The 22,526-nt window shown below is 36.3% G+C and overlaps 2 pseudogenes; both read right to left on the reverse strand.

The window, feature by feature from the left end:
- Positions 1-4,370: 4,370 nt before the first annotated feature.
- On the reverse strand, positions 4,371-11,354 carry LOC127966089 (spindle and kinetochore-associated protein 1-like; annotated as a pseudogene).
- Positions 11,355-12,136: 782 nt separating this feature from the next.
- Positions 12,137-22,526, reverse strand: LOC127966090 (SWI/SNF-related matrix-associated actin-dependent regulator of chromatin subfamily A containing DEAD/H box 1B-like; annotated as a pseudogene).

Here is a 22,526-nt window from a genome sequence, read left to right on the forward strand (position 1 = left end):
CCTCATAAATATGATTTATGAGAGATGCCACATTACATAGTCATTATGGTGTGGTAAGAATTCAACACACCTCTGAGGATTCAATAGATACTCAAGCCTTACTAATCACTCTACAGAGTCATCCAGAAACAGTGTCAATAAAGTCATTGCACCACAGCCGCTGTATCAGGCCAAACCTGAATCGGTGTCCCTTGCCATGACAAAGTACAAATATATTGATTTAACATTCAGCTCGCCTCTAATTAAAATTGGATTTTGAGTTTACAAATGGGATGTGGCTTACAGTTTAACACACTCAATGTCACCAACAGAATAACCAAACAGACCACAGTCTGCAGACATCAACACAGAGAAATATTGGGTGTAAAATGACTTTCCATTGGTCAGTTTCTGAACTGGTGCTAAAGCTTGGTACATATGGTGGTCTGGATGTTGTGTATGTGTATTGAGCCCAGTTTGGACTGTAGTGAGTGTCTGCGTTTCTGGTGCATTCTCAAAAAAGTCATCTGTGATCTCCAGAACACCTTTATTCTTTGTCTCAGGCATGTGGAACCACACGAAAACACCAGAAAAGAAGAAGATCACAAAAAAACATGAGGAAGCTGAAATAATCCAAATGCTCCTGCAAAGGATAAATACATTAGAAAGGACTAACTAACTGTGAATAAGACATGTTTCAATGGTGCGTTCTTTAAACTTAGACTTATACTGCCCCCTAGTGGTGTTTTCAGAGTGCTATATAGAGATGCACATAAGACGTGTTGCATAAGAGGAGTAACCAAATAAAACGTGTAATATTCATTTGATCATGTAATCTCAAAAGCCTCCATAAAGAGACCTGCTCCATGTAGGGGTGTGCAGTATTTATCGTCAACAATAAAATCATAAGTAAACAATATGCAAGCTGACATTATCAAATATGCCACTGGGAAAAAATAAATGTTTTGAGAGTTAAAAAGTATTCGCTACATGAAGCCTGTTAGAATTATTTTTAAATCCCCCATATTACAGGTTATAAAAGCAAAAAAATATAATAATAAAAAGATAAGAAATAGTCAAGTAAAATCACTCAAGCAAGAGTGCAGTTTTTCTGAATATTAGCATGTGGATGTGATAAATTATATGCAACAGTTCAAAAAACAAGTTTATACTGAGCGAGGTACAATTTAGACATAATATTGTCGTTTTTATCTGGTCTGCCACTTAAAATGGTTTAAAAAGCAGCACACAGCAGTGTTTCGTTCCTGAATATGTGCGTTTTTAAATGAATCATCCAAGTCAACTTGCTCATCAAGAAAAGTCCTGTCCAGTTAAGGATGCAGGCTTCCATGAACAGCAGAGGTTTATAGGACTGTGTGAAAATCTCACCAGGAAGTGGTGCTGTCACCCCAGCTGTGGAAGAGACAAGTCACTAGCGTACTGTTAAGACAATAAGGTTACAAAAAAACATCTGAACTTCTCACTGCAGGAGAAAAATGTGTAGATGTACTTGGCCAGCTAGAGAAGAAGAAGATGTACCTGAAAATAATGACCGTGCTGCAAGTATGGCATTCAGGATACAAAGTCCAGCCATGTGCAGTCTCAGGAATAGTTTACATTTATGCATTTAGCACACTTTTATCCAAAACGACTTACAGTGCATTCAGGCTATACTCTTTTTTTTTTTTTTTTTTTTACCAGTATGTGGATTCCCTGGGAATCAAACCCACATCGGTGAGATTGTGTTGTTACAAATAAAAAATTTTATTTTAGAAAATAAAAGTATTTTATGCTCATTATTGTTTTTGATCAAAACAGCAATATGGTGAAATATTATTACCATTTAAAATAACTGTTTACTATTTCAGTATTTTTTTTATGTAATAGTAATTTTAAATGTGAAAGTCTTCTGTGTCACACGATCCTTCAGAAGTTATTCAAATATGGTGATCTGCTGCTCATCATGTTGGGAACAGATGTGCTGCTTCATATTTTTGTGGAAACCGTGATACATTTTATTTCACATTTTATTTCGCCCAAATTACGTACATAGGGTTCCTGAGAAAGCTCAGAAGAACAGCATTTTTTACTTTCCTGTCACTTTTGAACAATAAACATTAAATTCTTTAAAAAGTGTATGTATATTATATATATATATATATATATATATATATATATATATATATATGGCTGTCAAATTTATTGATCACGAATTGTCGCAACCAAAATTAATGTTTATGAGTGTACTCTATTATTTTATTTTTTTTGAAAAGTACACACAAAACAAGTTCATATGTATATTAAAAAATGCAATCTATTTTTTTATTTATTTATCTTTAACAGTAATGTACTTACAAAATTTTTCCAGTATTATATTTATAATTAACTTCCCCATTGAGACAAAAGAGGCCATAAACACATCAACCATAACCACGCAGCCTCTTGGGGGCGCAATATATACATGGTGTGGACAGTCGACAACATCAGGACAGCTCCACAGACACCACATTGTTCAAAAGCAGAATTGTCTTCCTATCTAAATTTAAAAACACATGCTGTTCAAACAACACACATGCACTTCAATGCTGCTCCATGTATAAGAATTAAAATACCACAAATTTAAAGTTTCCCCAAAAAAAAAAAAAAGTACTTTTTTGGGATTCAAAATCTCAACAGCTCTTATAAATCTTATAAAGCTCGGAAGAGCTAGGACATTTTCAAATATAACTCTGACTGTATTCATCTGAAAGAAGAAAGTCATATACACCTAGAATGGATTAAGGGTGAGGGATTAAATCATTTCATTTTTGGGTGAACTATCCCTTTAAGAAACATAGCACTCAGCCAGAACTTTGACATTTTTCATTTCTCCCTGTGCCAGTTACAGGAACAGAACAGAACCTGGAGAGAATGAATGTAGGTTAGACTGGTCAGAAGAAATATCAGTAGCTGTTTATTGCCCTTAGCATAATTTCAGGTCAATTCTGAAAATTAAAATGCCATGTTGTTTATTACTGATTCACACTCTAAGAATGCTCAATACCACAGATAACTCTGAAAACACAGAAATATGGAAGGATCCACGTAAGCACCTAAAAATCAACCTAAAAAAATAGAAAACATATTTTCAAATAGTAATAATGTTTCAGAATATTGTTTTTACAGTAAAAAAAATATATGCAGTGAGAACAAGTGACTTCTCCGAAAGGTATTTAAAAGAAATAGTACTGACCCCAACTTTGCTGTGTATCTAGTGGCATTAAAGGGACAGTTCACCCAAAAATGAATTCGCTCATTATTTACTCATCCACATATAATTTCAAACATGTATGACTTTCTTTCTTCTATATTTAATTTGCTTTTAAAAATATCACCTCAATGTGTCTGCTACAGTATATGGATTCACTCCCAGTAGGCTACCTTCAGCATACCAGGCTTCAGCCAGTCCTCCCATGTAATATATGGACACACACAATGAAGGACCAGATGAGAGACAGCTCCCAGGGCTCAAGAGAGCGGCCATAGCGTACTGCGTACTGGCAGGTGCTGTTCACCAGCTCTTTAATAAACTTGCAATGTAAGCACAAGTCTCAGTTGATTATGTTGTTCATTTCATTTTAATGGAAGCACAGCGTTTCACAGGTTAGCACTAACTCATAAGCTCTGATATGTATCGATTCTTTGATCCTTCAGGGATCTTAAGACACGAGGCAGAAATGCATCTGATTAATACTGATTACCTCCAACCCCCCTATTTGCAGCTCGAAGGAGACAGTAAATCAGCCTAAGACACTTCATAACTGAACGTGTGGATACTTAGGAGTGATGGCGAGTTGAGGACAGAGATATGGAAGCTGTGTTGAAAGGTTCCTCCTGTGAAAATGGCTGCAACAAGCACAGGGCTTCTCGACCTGCAAAAAAGGAAAAACTATTTTTGTGAAAACTGGACAAATCAAGCTACGACGTAATGAAAGAGCTGCTCTAGCAGTTCTCTTAAAGCCCTCGTTATTGTATGTGCAAATGCAGTGTCTAACAAGTGAAGATGACAAACCAAGGACAGAAATGTCTAAATGTCAATCACGACGTCAATTTGTAGGCCGACCCAGAATGCGTACGTGAGAATTTGTAATGGGTTTTTAGAGTAAATTAGGTCTGTTGTTGACGTTATTTTAAAAGACATTTGTTCAGCAAAATAATGAGTTTTTATTCTCCAACATATAGTTCTGAAACCAATTTATTAGCAACACTTTGAGAGCACACAAAGGTTTCAACATTTGATGTTTGACCCATAATCAAACTGAGGAGATGCAAATCAGGATGATTTGACATAATTCTATTTTGAATAAAATAGACACTGAAGTTCATTCCAAGGCAGAGGGACTCATTCAAGCGGTGTGATGGAGATGAGTCTCAGAGCAGGATGAAGCGTGTGAGACCGCCGCCTCGGACTTCCCTCAGACCTTCAGCTGGACGAACTCTCTGATGTCTTGCTCCACGATGAAAAACTGACCTGCAGGACATAGAAGGAGTTGATGGATGACCTCTTTCAGCCCATAAGAACTTATTAACTACCAGACCAGGATGAATGACCTCAGTTATCGGAGCACTTACACCAGTTCATGTGGTGGTGGTGTTAATAGTTTACAATTCTCAATATGACAAGACTGTTAGTCCATGATGGACTGCAGTGCTAAACAAGGTCAAATAAGCCTTTGACCAGGAGCTCTGGAAGAGACACAGATTAAACGGTGATACCCTTGGTGTCCTTTGTTTCTTGGTCTTTAAAGCACTGGTGGAGCGTGCGGGACACATTGTTCAGGGTTTTGACTGGCTGATGGAGGATCTTATATTTTGACGTCAGAGCTGTGGTGATGCTTTGCACCGCTGCGTTCAGCTGGCCATACGTCACGCGGCCTTTCATATACCTGTGACAGCACAAGTGAACATAAAGAAATGGACTTCATGTGAATTGCAGTAACAATTTGAAAGATAACAGAACTGCATTACAACTGTTCTCTGAAATACTTGATTCTGATTGGTTAATCATGGAATTCCTGTCCCTAGACCTAATGAGCTCTCTTCCTTTCTGCTATCTACATTAGTAACTACTTTTCAATGCTTTTCGAACCAAAATGGAGTATCATAAGTAACCAGTCTGAGACATTCTACTAATGCACTGCAGCAGTCTGTAGCAACACAAAAGCACTCCATACCGGACTCACCATTGATTTCAATAGAGCGCAACTGTAGAATTCTAGGAGTAAAAATGTGTTTCTTCATAGGGGAAGAACAAGGTTATTAATCAATGGTTTATTTTTTTGTTGAAGACTTCAGCTCACATTATTATTTTCTTTTTAATCACATTGAACAGTGAAAACTACATTACCCACAATTCTGCAAAGAAATGTCCAACCTTCAGAAAATAGTCCCTATTTTTGGGTTCCAGAACTATTTAAAAAAAAAAAATGTACATATTGAAATAAATTTTTAACAATAACTTGTTAAAGACAGACCCTCCTATGAGCTCTGAGGTTGTTCATCTATGGCATATAATTGAGTTATTTTACAGCAATTTTTGTAAAATTCTAACAAAATTATTTACAAACAAAAATACAGAATTTTTAAATTTTAGCCATCAGGTCTGGAAATACAAGTCTAGTTTAAGCTTCTTGGATGCCTCTCTTCAGTCACCATTGTAATTTTGTTTCATATCTTTCTATGATTAAACTAAAATACCTAGGCTATTATTTATTAGTATTTTATTCTATTGTTATTATTATTTGAACTTTTCCATAACGTCACATTCAGCAAAGGTATGTTTTGCTTCTGTTGTGGTTAATTGCTAAATTGAATCTGAAGGAGATTATTTTCGTTGCTGTTTTCCCTCTCATTTCATATCGTAGGTGTTTTGTCTTGTGTCTGGAAATCCAAAAATACCTCAATAAATTTAAAAAAATTAAATTGTATCCATCAATTTGCATTTTACATGCAATAATAATAATAATCATGTTTTACATCAAAATGTAAATAAAATTTACCAATAAGAGAGTCCACTTCCATGAAGCACTGCAAATTAAGGCTGCACGATTATGATTACTCCCTTGAAATTGTGAGTATTAATTACTATTATCACAATTTACATTTAATGATGTTTATACTATTGCTTGGTGCAACGGTATGCCATATTTTTATATGAAATAAAGAAGCTGAAAAACTTTTAGTGCTTTTCTATAGTATTAACGAATTGGTTTCTTCTTTAAATGATAAAAAAGTAAAAATATATATCCCTCACCTTAATCTACATCCTTCCACTTTAATCTTTCACTGCTCGGAGGGTTCCCTCAAAACCACTTTAAAATCTACCCAATATGAGGTCAATATGAGGTCAAGATGAGGTCAAGATGAGGTCACGATTAGGTCAATATGAGGTCAATATGAGGTCAAGATGAGGTCAATATGAGGTCAAGATAAGGTCAATATGAGGTCAATATGCCAACTTCGACCCAAGCTTTCTGATCTCGTAATCAGCAGTTCAGCAGTGAGTCTTCTGAGGCGCGAGATTTACATCGAGCAAAATGCCTCCAAAAGAACGAGGAGATAGAAGAGATAAAGAAAATGCTTGATTTTCTGGCTGAGGAGTTCTCGACTGTCTCTAAGCAGCAGAAATTGATCATTGATTTGATGAGCGAAATTAAAGAACTGAGCAACAAAATGAGGAGAAGGACAAGCGGACCGCCAGCCTGGAGTACCTTGAAAACGAACTGCAAAGTGTTCATTAAACTGAACGGGTCACCTGAGGAAGCACTCTCTGTTAGATTCATTGAGGAGCTGGACAAGCAGTGAATCATGAACATGTAACTTAGTAAGGGGTTTAATTTGTATCAATGTGTGTGACTTATAATGGCTATGGACACTTTTGAAGAGCTTGACTGTTTAAACTTAACAACAGCTGGAAATGAGAGTGACAATGATGAGAGTGAAGGTTTGAACTTCAAAACTTTCAAATTCACTGATCATAATCTACATGGTTTTGAACAAGATCTTGACCCCGAAAACAATTATCTTAACAACATAATCAACGACTGTTGTGATTACTCTGATGATCAATTCAACATGAAAATAAAATCTGATTATGGATTGTCAATTGTTCATTTTAATAGCAGAAGCTTATTTGGAAATTTTATTTTCATCAAAGAATACTTAAGTCATTTAAACAACCCATTCCAGGTGATATCTGAGACCTGGCTTACTTCTGAGAAGGGTGTTGATCATGTTGAATGGATATGAACTGAATTAGGTTAATAGAGAGAATAAAAAAGGAGGTGGAGTGGCATTGTATGTAGATAGAAGATTAAAATATATAATTGTGAAAAATTTCAACTAACACTGAAGATGTGATGGAGATAATAACGGTCAAAATTAATTTGGAAAAAAAGAAAAATGTAATTGTAAGCTGTGTTTACAGAGCCCCTGGTTCAAATATAGAAATGTTCATGAACAGTATGGAAAGAATATTTATTAAAAATGAGCAAAAAGTGCTGTTCATTTGTGGGATTTTAATATAGATCTTTTAAATCCCAATAAGCACAAACTGACAGATGAATTTATCGATTTAATGTTTAGTATGAGTCTTTTCCAACTTATAACTGAACCAAGCAGAATTTCATCACACTTTGCAAATCTAATAGACAACATATTCACAAACCAAATGGACAATACGCTAATGAGTGGGTTTGGTACTAAATTGTATAAGTGATCATTTGCCATTTTTTGTGATGTGTGCTTGTGATCATGTGAAGTATAAGATTAGTTACAGGAGAATCAGAACTGTTGAATCAATAAATACACTCAGATTTACACAATTACAGTGAATTACTTGCATATAATTGGAAAAAACTGAATGATAAGACTGATACCAATAATGCATACGCAACATTTCTGTCCACTTTTAAATCATTATATGATAAACACTGTCCGATAAAACAATTTACCATAAAGCACAAATTTAAAGAGAGACCATGGATGACAAAGGGATTAAAAAATGCTCACAAAAAAAGAACACATTGTATAAAGAATTTATAAAACACAGAACTAAAGAAGCTGAGAATAAATACAAAAGATATACAAATAAATTAATATTATAAGGAATGGACCCATTAATAAAAAATACCCTCAGTATTTTATAGATAATGAAAGGACTTTAAACAACATGAAAGATGCGGTCAATGGGTTTAACAACTTCTTTGTAAGTGTGGGAGCAAAGCTGGCCGATGTAATTAAAAATCCACAGAGCGAAGGTGAGGTGCAGGCAGGGGATTATTTAGACAGTAAACCTTACTCTATGTTTTTGAAACTAGCTGAGGAAATTGAGATTATTGATATTGTTAACAATTGTAAGAATAAAAAGTAAACAGACGTGAATGATTTTGATATGGTTTTAATTAAGGATGTCATTGGTGCAACTGGTAAACCGTTTACTCAGATTTATAATTTGTCTTTCAAAACAGTTGTGTATTCCAAGCAAAATGAAAATTATGGATTTAGGTCAAACAGATCTACATCAGTGGCATTAATGGATAATTAATTGAAGACGTTACCAGTGCTATAGATAACAAACAATATGCAGAGGGTGTATTTATTGATTTAAAAAAAGCTTTCCATACAAACTATCAACGTTTGTTAATCAATAAACTGAAAAAGTATGGTATCAGAGGAGTTGCATTAGATTAGATGAAAAGTTACATAAGTAACAGACTACAATTTGTTCAAATGGGGGAGTACAGCTCGGAGTGGTTGGGTATCACCTGTGGAGTACCACAGGGGTCAATATTGGGTCCAAAATGATTTATTATGTACATTTATGACATTTGGAGGGTGACTAACCTCTTAAAATTTGTGATTTTTGCTGATGATACTAATATTTTCTGTTCAGGGGAAAATCTGAAGTAGCTTTTGGAGGTGGTCACATCAGAAATTAATAAATTAAAAATATGGTTTGACTTAAATAAATTATCGTTAAATGTAGATAAAACCAAATTTATGCTGTTTGGTAATAGTAAAACCGACACACAAGTAAAAGTTATGATTAATAATGTTAAAATAGAAAGAGTCTATGAAAACCACATATCAAATACGTTAGAACAAAAGTAGCGTAGTACTGGAGTAATGGGGAAAGCAAGGCATGTATTGAGTAAAGAAGCACTTTTTATCTTGTATTGTTCACCTGTATTGCCTTATTTAAATTATTGTGTTGAAGTATGGAGCAACAACTACAAAACCCACTTACAAACATTAAGCACAATACAAAAAATAGCAATTAGAATAGCAAATAAGGTAGGATATCATGAGCATACTAATTTACTATATTTAAAATTGCACTCTAAAGTTTAATGGTCTCGTTAAATTTAAGACAGCTCAATTACTTTATAAAGCAATAAATAAACAGTTGTCTGGAAACGTACAACAGTTATTTACAGATAGGGTTGGGGGTTATGAGTTGTGTCCTGATATGTCACAAAAACATGCCCACAATTATTTAAGTATTTTGAGTGTATAAGGCAGACCCAGCACAACCAGACTTCTTTTTGCTTCAAATAAATTTATGTTGCACTCCAGCTTGTAGTTGGTTGGTTTTTGTTTTCATGGCTTAAAGTCTTTAACAGAGACTTTTTCAAATACCTATGCAAAAAATAAATGGGTAAAATACTTGTGGAGGTGTACTGTTGTACTCCAAGTTGGATGTTAGCATGTCACCAAGCTAACAGCATGCTATAATAAAAACTATATATCACAAAAATATTAAGGAAAACATCCCATTTGTAAATAGATTTTCCATGTTTCTTTTATTGAACGAAAACCTCATCACAGTGTCTTTTGGGATTGCATGAGACAGTATCTGAGATGGTAGCACACTGTTCAAAACAGCCTTCACAACAGCATTGCACCTACAGTGCTGTCTAGGTAGGCGGCTCACTGGATTTTGGAATACAGCTATTGTTTACTGTTATACAGCTATTACAGCTATTGTTTGCTATATTTGCTCAGAGTTTTAGACAGATGTAGAAGGACTCATGGTGGTATGCTGACAAACTCTGGGACGGTAATGAGCTCCATCTCTTTGATCTGGTTGCGCTGATGTTTCCTGGGTGGAGCCTGTTCCTGAGGGGCGGGTGGTGCATCTGTCTGCCTGCTCTGAACTGCCACCTGTCCTCCTCTGAAGACAACACAAAAGCCAAACTCATCAGTTTCAGTCAAGGGGTTCATGTTTTTTGTGCTTCCTAATGATGAAGCAAACTGAAAAAGCACCATTCCAATGTGGTATAGTTTGGAAAGAAACACAAAAACAATAAATACCCTTGCGGAGCTGCTTGCTGGCCTCTTTTGGGCATGTGCGGAGGGATGTTGTTCTTGAGGTGAAGGGCATCTTGCTTGTCCACTAGGAAAAATACTTCTAGATCCTGTTCACAAGATGAATAAAATATAGCTTTCGATCATATGTGATGAAGTGTTACTAGTGATGGGCGCCTTTGAAACTGCTGCATGTAGCTTCAAAACCTCCAGAGCAGTGGATCATACACAGAGCATATAACTTTGAAAGAGTGAATTATTCTGTGAACCAATGGGTTCAGAGTTTTCGAAAAGCTCCCATTACTTAATGTTACAATTACAGATATGATCTATAAAATAAAATAAATGAAAATATCACACCTTCAAATGCTTAAGCAACCCTATCCGCTCGCCCAGATATCTCTCAAAGTGATCCAGAAGCTCACTGATGGCAGAGACTTCTTGCTCGATTTTGAGAAGAGTCCCATGCTTATCCGGATCTTTTGCTTAAGAAAATAAAAATCACACGAGACATACCGTAACAAATTATAGCAACACCAAGGAACATAATTTAAAATGATAAAATATAAGTCAGTTTGTGAACTAGGTCATTATTTTACAGAACTACGTAGATGTACCAAAAATATTCGGCAGGAACAGCAAAACAAAATCTGATTTTGGTCAAAATGTTTTTGGGGTGTCAAAAATAGTGATGTTTAATTTGGACACAGATCACCACAAAAAAATAAGTCTACTAGAATAGCAATTTATAAAAATTAGTGAGGATGGTGAAGAACCTTACTCCGACAGGTTTAATCTATTAAATTAGTTCAACTAAAGGGATACTCCACCCTAAAGTGAACAGTTCTTGAAAAAATAATTGATTTGTGTGAATAAAGTTTTAATAGTCTGAAAACCCCTTGTCCATTTCCATTTATATGTAGTCATTTAGCAGACGTTTTTATCAAAAGCGACGTACAAACAAGGACATTGGAAAATCAACAAAAGATCAACAAATAGCAATGATAAGTGCAATAACAAGTACACATTATCAAGGGCTTTTAAAATAATATAATAAATGAAAAAAACTGATAGAATACAAAACGATTAGAAAGCTAGTTAGGTGTTATTTTAAGAAACAAGCAGCAAATGAATAGAGTGCAAGTATGAAAGGGAAAAGTTTTTTTTAAAGAATAGAGTTAGAATAGAGAGTGCTAGAGTTAGAGGGTCAGAGGGAAACAGAGAAAATGCTGAATTAATCGAAGCTTTTATTTCAGGTGCTGGGTCACATTGTACAGTTGCTGGAAATTGACTTTATCTGAGATTCGTCATTCCTTAACTGAGATTCTATGCTTAGACCGAGATCCAGACCAAAACCACAAAATCAAGACCAAATACCAACAAATCCTTCAACAACATTCACTTTTTTAATCAAATGACTTTTTTTTAAACCTCCATGAATACAAAAACAGTCAAACAAACACAAACATCACCACAACATTACCATATTTTTGCCAATAACAGTAGAAATGTAAACAGATATGCTCATTTGAACCTCACATTTTTTGTGAGCAGTATAGAAAATCGAACTTCAGTTTGCTAAAGTACTTTTTTCTTTCAGATTCAGTCAAGTGTCACAATATCACAGTACGCTTCGAGCCTGAGCCAGCTTTCCAAGAAGAGTCCAAGAAGAGCTTTTAGCAGCAAGCTCATATCATCAGGTAATGTTTCCCTTTTCACCTGGAAGAACCAAGCATATTTGTATTAAATGGGACAAATGCATTCAGATATAAAAGCATTAGGACAGACGCTAGTCAAACAAAAGGAAATCCTACTGTGAGACACACATGTCCAGTGTCTCTTCCCTGGTTTGTCCCACCTGGTGGCAGCGTCCCTCCGCCTGTTTGTCATTGTAACGGCAGTCGATATTGTGAATGATGACCACATTGGCTAAAGTCAGGTTAATGCCCAGTCCTCCAGCTCTGGTGGACAGCAGGAACACAAATATATCCTGGTCTGTGTTGAACTGGTCAATCATCCCAATTCTGTAAAAGCCCAGTGAGATTTACAATTACTGTCCATTTACTTAATTGGCATTAAGAAGTCACTTTTTTCTGTCTGAAGTGATTTACAGTACGCTAACAGAAGCAAAAGTCCCTGGATCATGTTGTTCAGTGATTTGGACAAGAAAACAACATGGTGATCTATATGAATGAAACAGAATGACGTGCTGCTAGTAAATTTACATTTTGGTAATAATTCCATATATTAATAATAATTGATAATATGTCACAATAATGAAATTTAAGTGGAGATCCACAATGCACAATATATCAATGCCATATGATATCAGTTATCGGCTGATTTTTTATTTGATTTTATTTGCTTAAAGGGTTAGTTCACCCGAGAATGAAAATTGGTCCATCTTCTACTCACGCTCGAAGCATCCTAGGTGTATGTGAGAAGGTCAGAATAATCCAATCGAAGTTAAAAGAAAAATTCTCTTTCAGTGGGGGGAAGCGGGTGTTTGTTGTCAACTGTTTCAGATGTGAAATAAAGTGCGCACATCTGTAATAAAACATCCTTCACATGACTCCAGGGGGCGAATAAAGACCCCCTGTAGCAAATACATGCGTTTTTGTAAGATAAATATCCAGATTTTAAATAATAAACACTTTTTTTTCCCTCACTCCGGCTGATTGTGGGGAACCGGAAGATGTGAAGGTAGATGTTGTAGTTCATCAGCGCTGCGTGGTTAGTGGCGAGTGCGGAGAGAGAACAAAACAAAACACTGGTCACGAATTAGAAGCACAAAACAAGGACTTGTAAAGAAAAACTTTGGAGGATTTCGAAATAAGCCAAGAGGAGACATTTACCAGAGGCGTGCATGCAAAAACGCATACATCTTCATCTTCCGCATGCATGTCTTCCGATTCCCAACATTTTATTCATAATTAATTTTTTTTATGTGCTTTATTTTCTAAGTATTAATATTTTATGCCATTGTTTGATCAAATTAAATTCAGCCTCTGTGAGCAAAATATACCTTTTTTAGTGGTCAACTAATGTGTGTATATACATAATTCAGAATTTATAATATTTAATAATAATTCAGAATTACATTTTATTTATTTTAGTTAATATTTAATTAATATAATATTTAATTAAATTAATATAATTTGAAAATTACCATACATTCACATGGGATGTCAGCGTCACCGCCTCTCGTTTACTGTGAATGAAGTAACGTCAAACATTGTCGCACTGAATTGTGAGTCCATCACGTCACGTCATTGGCATTGTTTGCGGCAAAAGATAAAAACGTTTCAACTTTTCAAGTGATTGCAGATTGCAGATTGCCTTATGCAAATACCCTGGTGCAGATGCTAGCCACAAGCTTCAGGCACACCCTCCATCAAGCGTCGATGCCGAAGCCCCATGGTTATGTCCTGTGAGTTAAATTTTTAATTGTAAAATAAACATATTTTAGATGATAACTTCTTGATGCTGTGATTCTATTTTCACAAATAAAAAAAATATTTTAAAATACATTAAAAAGGAAGTAAACACCGTAACCAACAGGGAACTTTGTAATTGGGAAAATTTGTGTGAACTGGGAATCACAAAATAAAATAGAAACCAAAATAAAAGTCTCTAACATATCGGCAGAAGCCAATATTTGAAAAAATGCCAGATATCGGCCAACATATCGACGATGGTTGACCACTAATGTTTTTTTTTCTTACAATAAATAAATTATTAAACAAACATTAAACAAATTAAACAAAACCGCTCCTAGCAAACAACACAGAACCAAAAGTCATCCACCCCTACCTAAACAATGATGGCACAGAACACAAAACAAGACCAATAATTTTCACAGGGCAAAACAGATGGTCTCTTCCTGTCTAAACTGGTGGTTCTTGGCCAGATCATGAAGCCAATAGTCTGTTTCCGTCAAACTAAGACAGACAAAGTCTTCAAGGACACGGATGGAGAACACTGTGTCACTGAAGGAGACACAATCTGTGATTTACCACAGCTGTGACGAGACACAAAAAGCATCATCTCCGCCTCAACACCATCTGCCAACATTACCTCTCTCACTCGCTCCTGTCATGAGTCTGGACTTGAGCCGATGATGATCTGAGACTGTCCTGAATTCCGTTACTCAGCAATATTTGACATCTAAGTGTGTAACTCCAGTCGGTTGCATCTGTGCTTAATGTCAAGCATCATTGTGAACTGGCTAAACGTCACCACTCGCTCACCCTGCAAGGAAAAAAAAAGAGATATTAACCATGCTGATGAAGATGAGAGGATAAGATGATCAAATTGTATGTAAAAGAGCAGCATGAACATTCTGCGAAACATCTGCTTTTGTGTTCTACAGAAGAAAGTAAGTCATATGGGTTTGGAATAACTCTTGTATACTGTGTGCTGTAACCAGGTATATACTATGTCTATAGGTGACAGTGTGCAGTATGGTGTAATTTGGGACACAGTGTATTTCTCTGTATTGTTAACTAACTTTCATTATACTCTAAGGGGTTGCTGAAAATGTCATTTGTTCTGCCGAGCATTACAGGAATCTGTTTTCCCCAGCCTTCTCCTTCAGGGAGTTCAGCAGCTGTGTGAGGAGGCCGAGCTTCCTGGAGTCCAGCAGTAGGTCTGTGTCGAGCTGGTATTCATGCAGTGCAGAATACTGCTGACAGATGCGGTGCAACTCCATGTCCTCTCTGATGAGAGCGGGATCTGTGTCTCGTGACTCGGCTCCTGGAATTAACAGTAACATGCAGACTCTTCAGATACGATACACATATAATATAACAGAACAAGTAAAAAAAACTATACTCGTAAATATCTGGCCTAATTATACTCATTTCTTGCTGCAGTTCTTTATGAAGCACTGTCAAGATTGACTAATACTGTTGTTTTATGAATTAATGAGATCAACTGTAACCTGATATTAATATAGATTGTTTATTTAGTGTATGACCGAAATGCCAAAGTGATTTTAAATTTTTGTTTTATTTCATATTTTTGACACAATAACTAAATCAACATTACACTACAGCAATAAAAAATGTTTTAATCTTTATTAATGTTATTATTATTTTATTTATTTTCCACACACAGCTGTTCGTGTACTAACACTGCTCTAAAATGTATTACATAAGTATATTCCATAGCAACCTAATATTCATAAATAATAATTATTATGTATTTAAAAAATGATTATAATATTATAATCATAACTATTATTAATATTTTCCGTACAGCTGTTCACAGACCATTGTGACCAATAATGATGATGATGATAATAATAACTTTTAAAAAACAATGATAATATATTCATAAATATATATTTTATTGCTTAACATTTTTTGGTATTGTATAATATTAATACATTTAGTTTTACTATTATTATTATTATTATTATTACTATCCATACATAAAGCTGTTTGCGGACCAACACTGCTCTGAAATTGATCATTTATTTTCCACAGTGGCCTAATTATAATATTTTTTATGCATTTATAGAAATATTGTTATTATTTATTTATGTTCAATTACTTTGTTGCAGTATAATATTCATAAATAAAATTAACTAAATATAATTATTAATATTATGTATTTTCTGTACAGTTGTTCTGAACAGTTTTTCAACAGTGTTTAAATGTATTAAATGAGTATTTTTCATAGCACCCCATTTTTACGTTATAACCTATTTTAGATTTTTTTTTAAATCCCTAAACAACTGTTAAAAGAAACTTTTAGAGTTTTTTTTTTTTTTTTTACTTCAGAGACTGTCTCTTTCTTAATGGATAGCTCTTTGACAGAATAAGACAAAAATGGTAACAGACTTAATGCTGATAGTCAAAAGTCTGGCTACATGAGCTCTGCTGACCTACTTAAAATCAGTGCAGAAAAAAGAATCGATTCCATCAGGACCTGCTAAGATCTAAACTTCCCGCAGCCTTAATCAAAATGTACCACTTAAAAAAAGATCTTAGACCTTGAGCATGAGTCTGCTCATAGTTTTGATTTCTCTGTGATATAATACTGCCGGTGAAGAAGCAGTTGGTTGGACATCTTCCTCAGTTGCAGCAAACGTTCTGCAGAAAGACGTGGTTAATAAACTATGATTCACATATACTGAAGCCAGTACCATTTATAACAACTCATCCTTTAAATACATACTTTCCCATTACTGGAGTGCTTCAGTTTGTGGAAAAGATTGTTGTAGAGTTCCTGCTGCTTCTCGGACATGGCACAAAATTCAGCTGCTTCAGGACCTGCTGGGCACATCACCATCTGTCAGTGAATCGCTGGAGTGCCCTAGAGCCACAGAGGGTCAACATGACAAGCAAAGTGCCTCATCTGCTCATGAGACTGAATAATGCATTTGAGATGTTGTCCAACAGACCTTCACATTGACATGCATTCTGAGACCACATGCATTATGCAGACTGCTTATGGAGTCTGCATGCAGATGCTCCTCGCTCTTCACACGTCTGAGGATGAAGGGTTTCATGATGAGCTTGGCATGGGTGATCCTGTCCCTCTCAACGCTTCTCTGATCCTCTGCAGATTTCTGCTGGAACAGACCAAAGAAATATTAGAAACATCTGAACTAGATTTTTCATTTATTGAAAAAAAAATAATACTGCTTGCCCTGATGCCAGGGTCTTCTGGATTGTTTGCATTAGTGTTGGTATACTGTGTACTTTCTACAGGAATATTTATATATATTGATAAAGTAATGCCTCAATGACAAATCAAATCTTTAATGCTCCCAAAAGAATCGTTGATGTTAAAATTGTGGCAAAAACCATACAGCATGCTCCCAGCTTTATGTTGTTTATATTAGCAATAATGATATTTAGCCTGATTGGATCCAAATGGAGGGGAAACCTGAGTGTCTGAGGGGGCAAAGGCAGTTAAACCCCAGTGGTTAACCCCATCAGGGCAGCACACACTCCTGCTTTTACACAAACAGGCCGTGTGGCTGTAATAGAGCTCAAGGCATTTATTCTTAATGACCACTGACGCGTTGCTATGGATGACAGGTACGGTATACATGCAGCTCATGGTGAGCTTGTGTTGATGGCCATGAGGTGTCGGTAGCACTGCAAGTTCATGTTCTTCAGCAAGTGGCCTTCGGTGAACACAGCTTGAGCTTGCAGAACAGGCTGCGGTCACTGCTATTTCCAATAGCCAGGTTGTAACTGTGCAGAAGAGATCATCTTAATGAGCTGAGGTATTAAGGGGCAGGACATGAGGCACAGCCATGTTTCATTACCATAAATAATGAATGGGACAGGGTCATTTTACTTAGACCTTTTCACGTTCACTCAAACGCTGAGTATTTCATCATTATTATATCTTTAAGCAGGGAGCTTTTTTTCCTATGCTAACTTCACGGCTTGTGGCTCCATGTGTGGCATAGTTCAAAAGACACATATTTTCCCCAGGCGCCTTCTTTGATTTATATGCAGGTGGTCTATGAAGGATATAACACCTCGACTCTTACTTCGAGGGTTCAGGGAAAGAACCACGAGTGTATTTGAGAGCTTGAACTTCACTCATACTTACCTGGAGACAATGATGTTGTACTGTAATCCACTATTTGATTCATATTCTCACAGCACATATACTTGTGATCCTTGGCAGACCAGAAATAACTCAACTAGACTGACGTCAACATTTTCTTTTATGTTGTTTTTTTTTTTTTTTTTTCATGCTAAAACATTTCCTTTTCTAGGTTAATGTGTAAAGTAAACCTTTTGTAGGTTGGTTTCTCCCCAAAAAGTGGAGTGCAATGAATCCTGCATCCACTTGCAGACACAGCAGCACTATGTGAGTGTATATATAAAATAATATTTAATATAATATAAAAAATATTGGTTGCACTTTATTTTACAGTACGTGTACTAACATGTACTTATGGTGTACTTACAGTGTATTTATCTAAGAAATTTCTGGTTACACAATGTAACTACAGTGGGGTAGGGTTAGGTTTAGGGGTAGGTTCAGGGTTAGTACCTAGTTACTACATAGTTATTGTAATTACTATAATAAGTACATAGTATGTACATGAGGAACAGGATATAGATATATAAATAAAGTGCTACCAAAATATTTAATATAAAAAATGATATAGTAGTATATATACCAGTGTTTTGAAACTGGGGCACCAAAGTTTCAGTACCAGAACCAAATTTTCTGTAAAAGAAAAAACATATTTAGATGCTAATTGCTCTATTCACCAAGTAGAAGCAGGAACGGTGATGAGATGAGGCCCGAGGTTCCTTTCCTGATAAAGGTGGGCCAGAAACGAGGTAGTCTGAATGGTTTTCCCAAACCCTAAAAGATGAAAACACATCCTAGTGATTTGATATGGGATCATCGCAGTGTAAATGATCATTCAGACACAACCATTATAAAAACAAACCATCTCATCTGCCATGATTGCACTAAGTTTGTTCTGATGTAGTAAAGTCAGCCAGTTCAGTCCAATTAGCTGGTACGGCTGAGATCTAGAAAAACCCAAAGAAATATAAGAATAAATGATCACTCCGCAATGACAATGCCATATTTTTCTGAAATGTATGATGGTAAATCCCTTTCCTTCAGGACCGTCCGACATCATACTAGCAGCTCAGTGGAAAGACTGTTTCCTCTGTGCATGGCGTCATCCTGAGAAAGAAATGAGAAAAAGTGTTGTTCTTTGATCTTGACCTAAATGTTCTGGCAGTTATCAGCAGAAAGCAAAATGCACAGTTCTCTCACCAGGTTTTTCTACGAGTCTCAGCTCAGTGATTTTCTGAGCCTTCCTCAAAGAGCATCCTGCAATGAGTGTGAGCTCATCCACAGAAGCGGTCTGAAGGAAGCTGAGGATCTCAGATTTGAGTTTGGATAGGGTTTCATCTGATTGGTCAGATACATTCACCTAAGAGGCCTCAGAGTCACTGCACTCCTCCTCTGAGCTCATATATGCTTCTGACATTTTCACATTTTATGGTCACTACCGACAGTTTTGCTCTCCTCTGAGATGTTTTGATCCCATCAAGAGGCCTGTGTGGGTTTGGTTGGGGTGGACTGGGAACTTGGACAACCTGAAACTTGTCTGGTGCATTGGCAGCAGTGGACATTTGAGAGGTGTCATCTTCAGACTCACATTCTAAATGTATAGAAAGAGTGTAAGCATTAGGACAATTATCACATGCTTATGTAAAAACTGTTCCCGCGCCTACGAAAGCTGTAGACCAGGGGTGTCAAACTCAATTCCTGGAGGGCCAGAGCCCTGCAGAGTTTAGATTCAACCCTAATTGAACACACCTGACCCAAATAATCAAGTCCTTCAGGCTTATTTAAAAAATGCATGGTATGTGTGTTGGAACAAAACTCTGCCGGGCTCCGGACCTCCAGGAATTGAGTTTGACACCCCTACTGTAGACAATAAATCTTCCATCAAATCTCACCAAGGTCAGAAAAACATTTGTAGTGTTTCCAAGGCATCGTCAATTAGTCAGCTATGTTCTTGAAGCATGAGTTCCTGCGGGATTTCAAACACTTCAACTTTATCCCTCGAACTCAAACAAATATTTTGTTCACGTACTGTACGAAAATTGCCAACGTCAGCCAGTGATGACTCACATTCTTGTTAAAATGGGGAAACTTCCTCTGAAGTTTTCTCAGCACACGTTCCTGATCTTTAGATCTGAATCATGCACCTAATGAGCCACAAAACACCGTTGTGACCCACATCCCAGTACTGCAGGGCTGACATATTTTTGTAGGTCGAAACCTGGAAACGAGTTTGCATTTTAGCATTCTGGTTCCATCGTCCCGAAGTAAACAGGGTTATTTAAGAATGGATTTAAAGTTTAAGGATTAGTTCACTCCAGAACTTTAATTTACCTGATAATGTCTTTCTTTCTTCAGTCAAAAGGAAATTAAGGTTTTTGAGGAAAGCTTTCCAGGATTTTTCTCCGTATAGTGGACTTCGATGGGAGCCAAAAGGTTGAAGGACAAAATTGCAGTTTCAGTGCAGCTTCAGAGCGCTCTACAACGATCTCAGCCGAGGAACAAGGGTCTTATCTAGTGAAATCATTTAATTCTGGATTAATACTTCAAATGTCTGAAATAAGGACTGTGGTTAACACAAGATCAAGATACTTTCATGTTTTTTTTTTTTCAGAAAATATCTATTTTTGTATTTTTTTTTTTTTTACTTTTACTTCTATTGAAATAGACTGTTACTGACAATAGCTAAATGGAGGTTTTCGTGGTCATTAAACGTTGTCATAATATCTAACAGGAAATCTCATTTACTCACTAATCGCCTTCATGCCTCATTGTGTTTATAATCACGCTCTTGCAAACTGTTCTAACTCAAACTTAAAGAGAAAAGGTTTTCTTAAATAAAGACTGAAAGAATTACGTTTTGACTGTGATGTGGTTTATAGCCTTTTTTGGGAGTTTGATTGACAGGCAATCTGACCAATCATAACACTGAATCTGCCTTTTTGTCCAAGAAACAATCCAGACAGGAGAAGAGATTTACGTCGCAGCACTTGAACTTGAAAAATGGTGTGTATTGATGTCTTTTTACACTTGAAACAAGTTATCTAGATGCGTTTTTGGTCTTTTCATCATGCAAATTTATTAAATTTAAGTTCAACTCAAATCAGACTCCATTTTATTATGACCTTGAATTTTGGTTGAAATGCAAATTGGTTTGCATGTCTGTTTCTAATTAGTATTCTTCTGACATTTGATTATTCTAGTTGTTAAACTCTTTATTTTATATTTACTTGTTCATTCTGGTGCTCATGTCACTAAAGGGATACAACGTAATCTACTACAGTCAATAATCACAGTGAAAAACTTAATCAAATCAAATGTAACAATTTATTAAAACAGTCAGGTAAATATATATTCTGCCAATTACATATCCAATTCAAACATATCAAATCATATCAACAAAACATCAAATTCTCAAATATGAATCTAAAAGTAAAATATGCACACCTGACCATAGAAAATACATAGTATGAAGTTAAGAGATACACACCACATTACGGGCTTTCTGTCTACAGAATCGCCCTGATCCTTTTGCTGCAATCCTTTAAATACAACACCAAGATAAAACATCCCCCAAATGAAGGCATGTACAAACAATTGGAATTTGCATTAAGCCAGGTCCGGGGTGGTTTTACACCTCAATGGGAACAGAAGGAAATTTACATGGAAGTCCCTGGGAAAGGGCAATACCATTACAGTAAGCAAAAATCACTTAACTCTCAGGATCTGTATCTTTTAGTCTACATTTGTAAGATTGATACCATTGTACCACTCGTCCTCAGACTATTCAAATAACACCAAACATGACTGGTGAATAAAATGGGTAAGAATTATATACTTTAATTGGCCAAAAAGCTTATTTTCTGCAATAATTGAAAAGCTTTTAGTGGAGGTAACTAAAGTAATGGTAACTTATGGATTACGCTACAGAAATACGTCATCTCTGCAGCACTAAAGTGCGGTCGCATACACTCCCGCCATTGACAAATGATGAATAGCCCAATAAATCATCTTGAAAAGGGATTAACCGGTAACCTGGCACTTGATATCCCAGCTAGAAAGTCCTTGATCGGGACACTCTTTTCAATTTAGCCTCGGTGGATTTGCAGAGGAATAAAATGCCTTGCTGTCAGTACTGAGAGGATCAGAGACGGAGCATCCCATGTTAATCCAATGACTGGGCCTGAGCTCACCGCAGGAGCCCGCCTCTTTCTCCTGCGATGGGAGCTGTCGCTCTCCTGGGAAGCGCCACACATCTGCTGCTGTCTCCTCTCGTGGACCGAAGCAGACGCTGAAAAGGAGAGCACGTCAACAAGGCTCAGCAACACATGAATCAATGCAGCAAATGCATCTTCACCTCAAACTCAGCTGGATTCAGCAATACTGAAGCTATTCAAGCGATCAATGGGCTTTTATCATGGGAATGGTTCAGATTGATGGAGTGGCTTTGCTTATCTGTACCTGCCATTCCAGACGTCTTCAGGGACGAGGGGTGCACTATTGGTCACCTTAAACGTCAGTGAGATGATTATTGACATGCAGCCCAAACGATGGCTGGAATGCACCCAGAATTGTCACAGTGGATGTAGAAAGCGCTTGTTTTTATCATACGTGATCATTTCCGTCAT

This window comes from Carassius gibelio, chromosome B10 (genome assembly GCF_023724105.1).
Source record: "Carassius gibelio isolate Cgi1373 ecotype wild population from Czech Republic chromosome B10, carGib1.2-hapl.c, whole genome shotgun sequence".
In the NCBI taxonomy this organism is placed as follows: Eukaryota; Metazoa; Chordata; class Actinopteri; order Cypriniformes; family Cyprinidae; genus Carassius; species Carassius gibelio.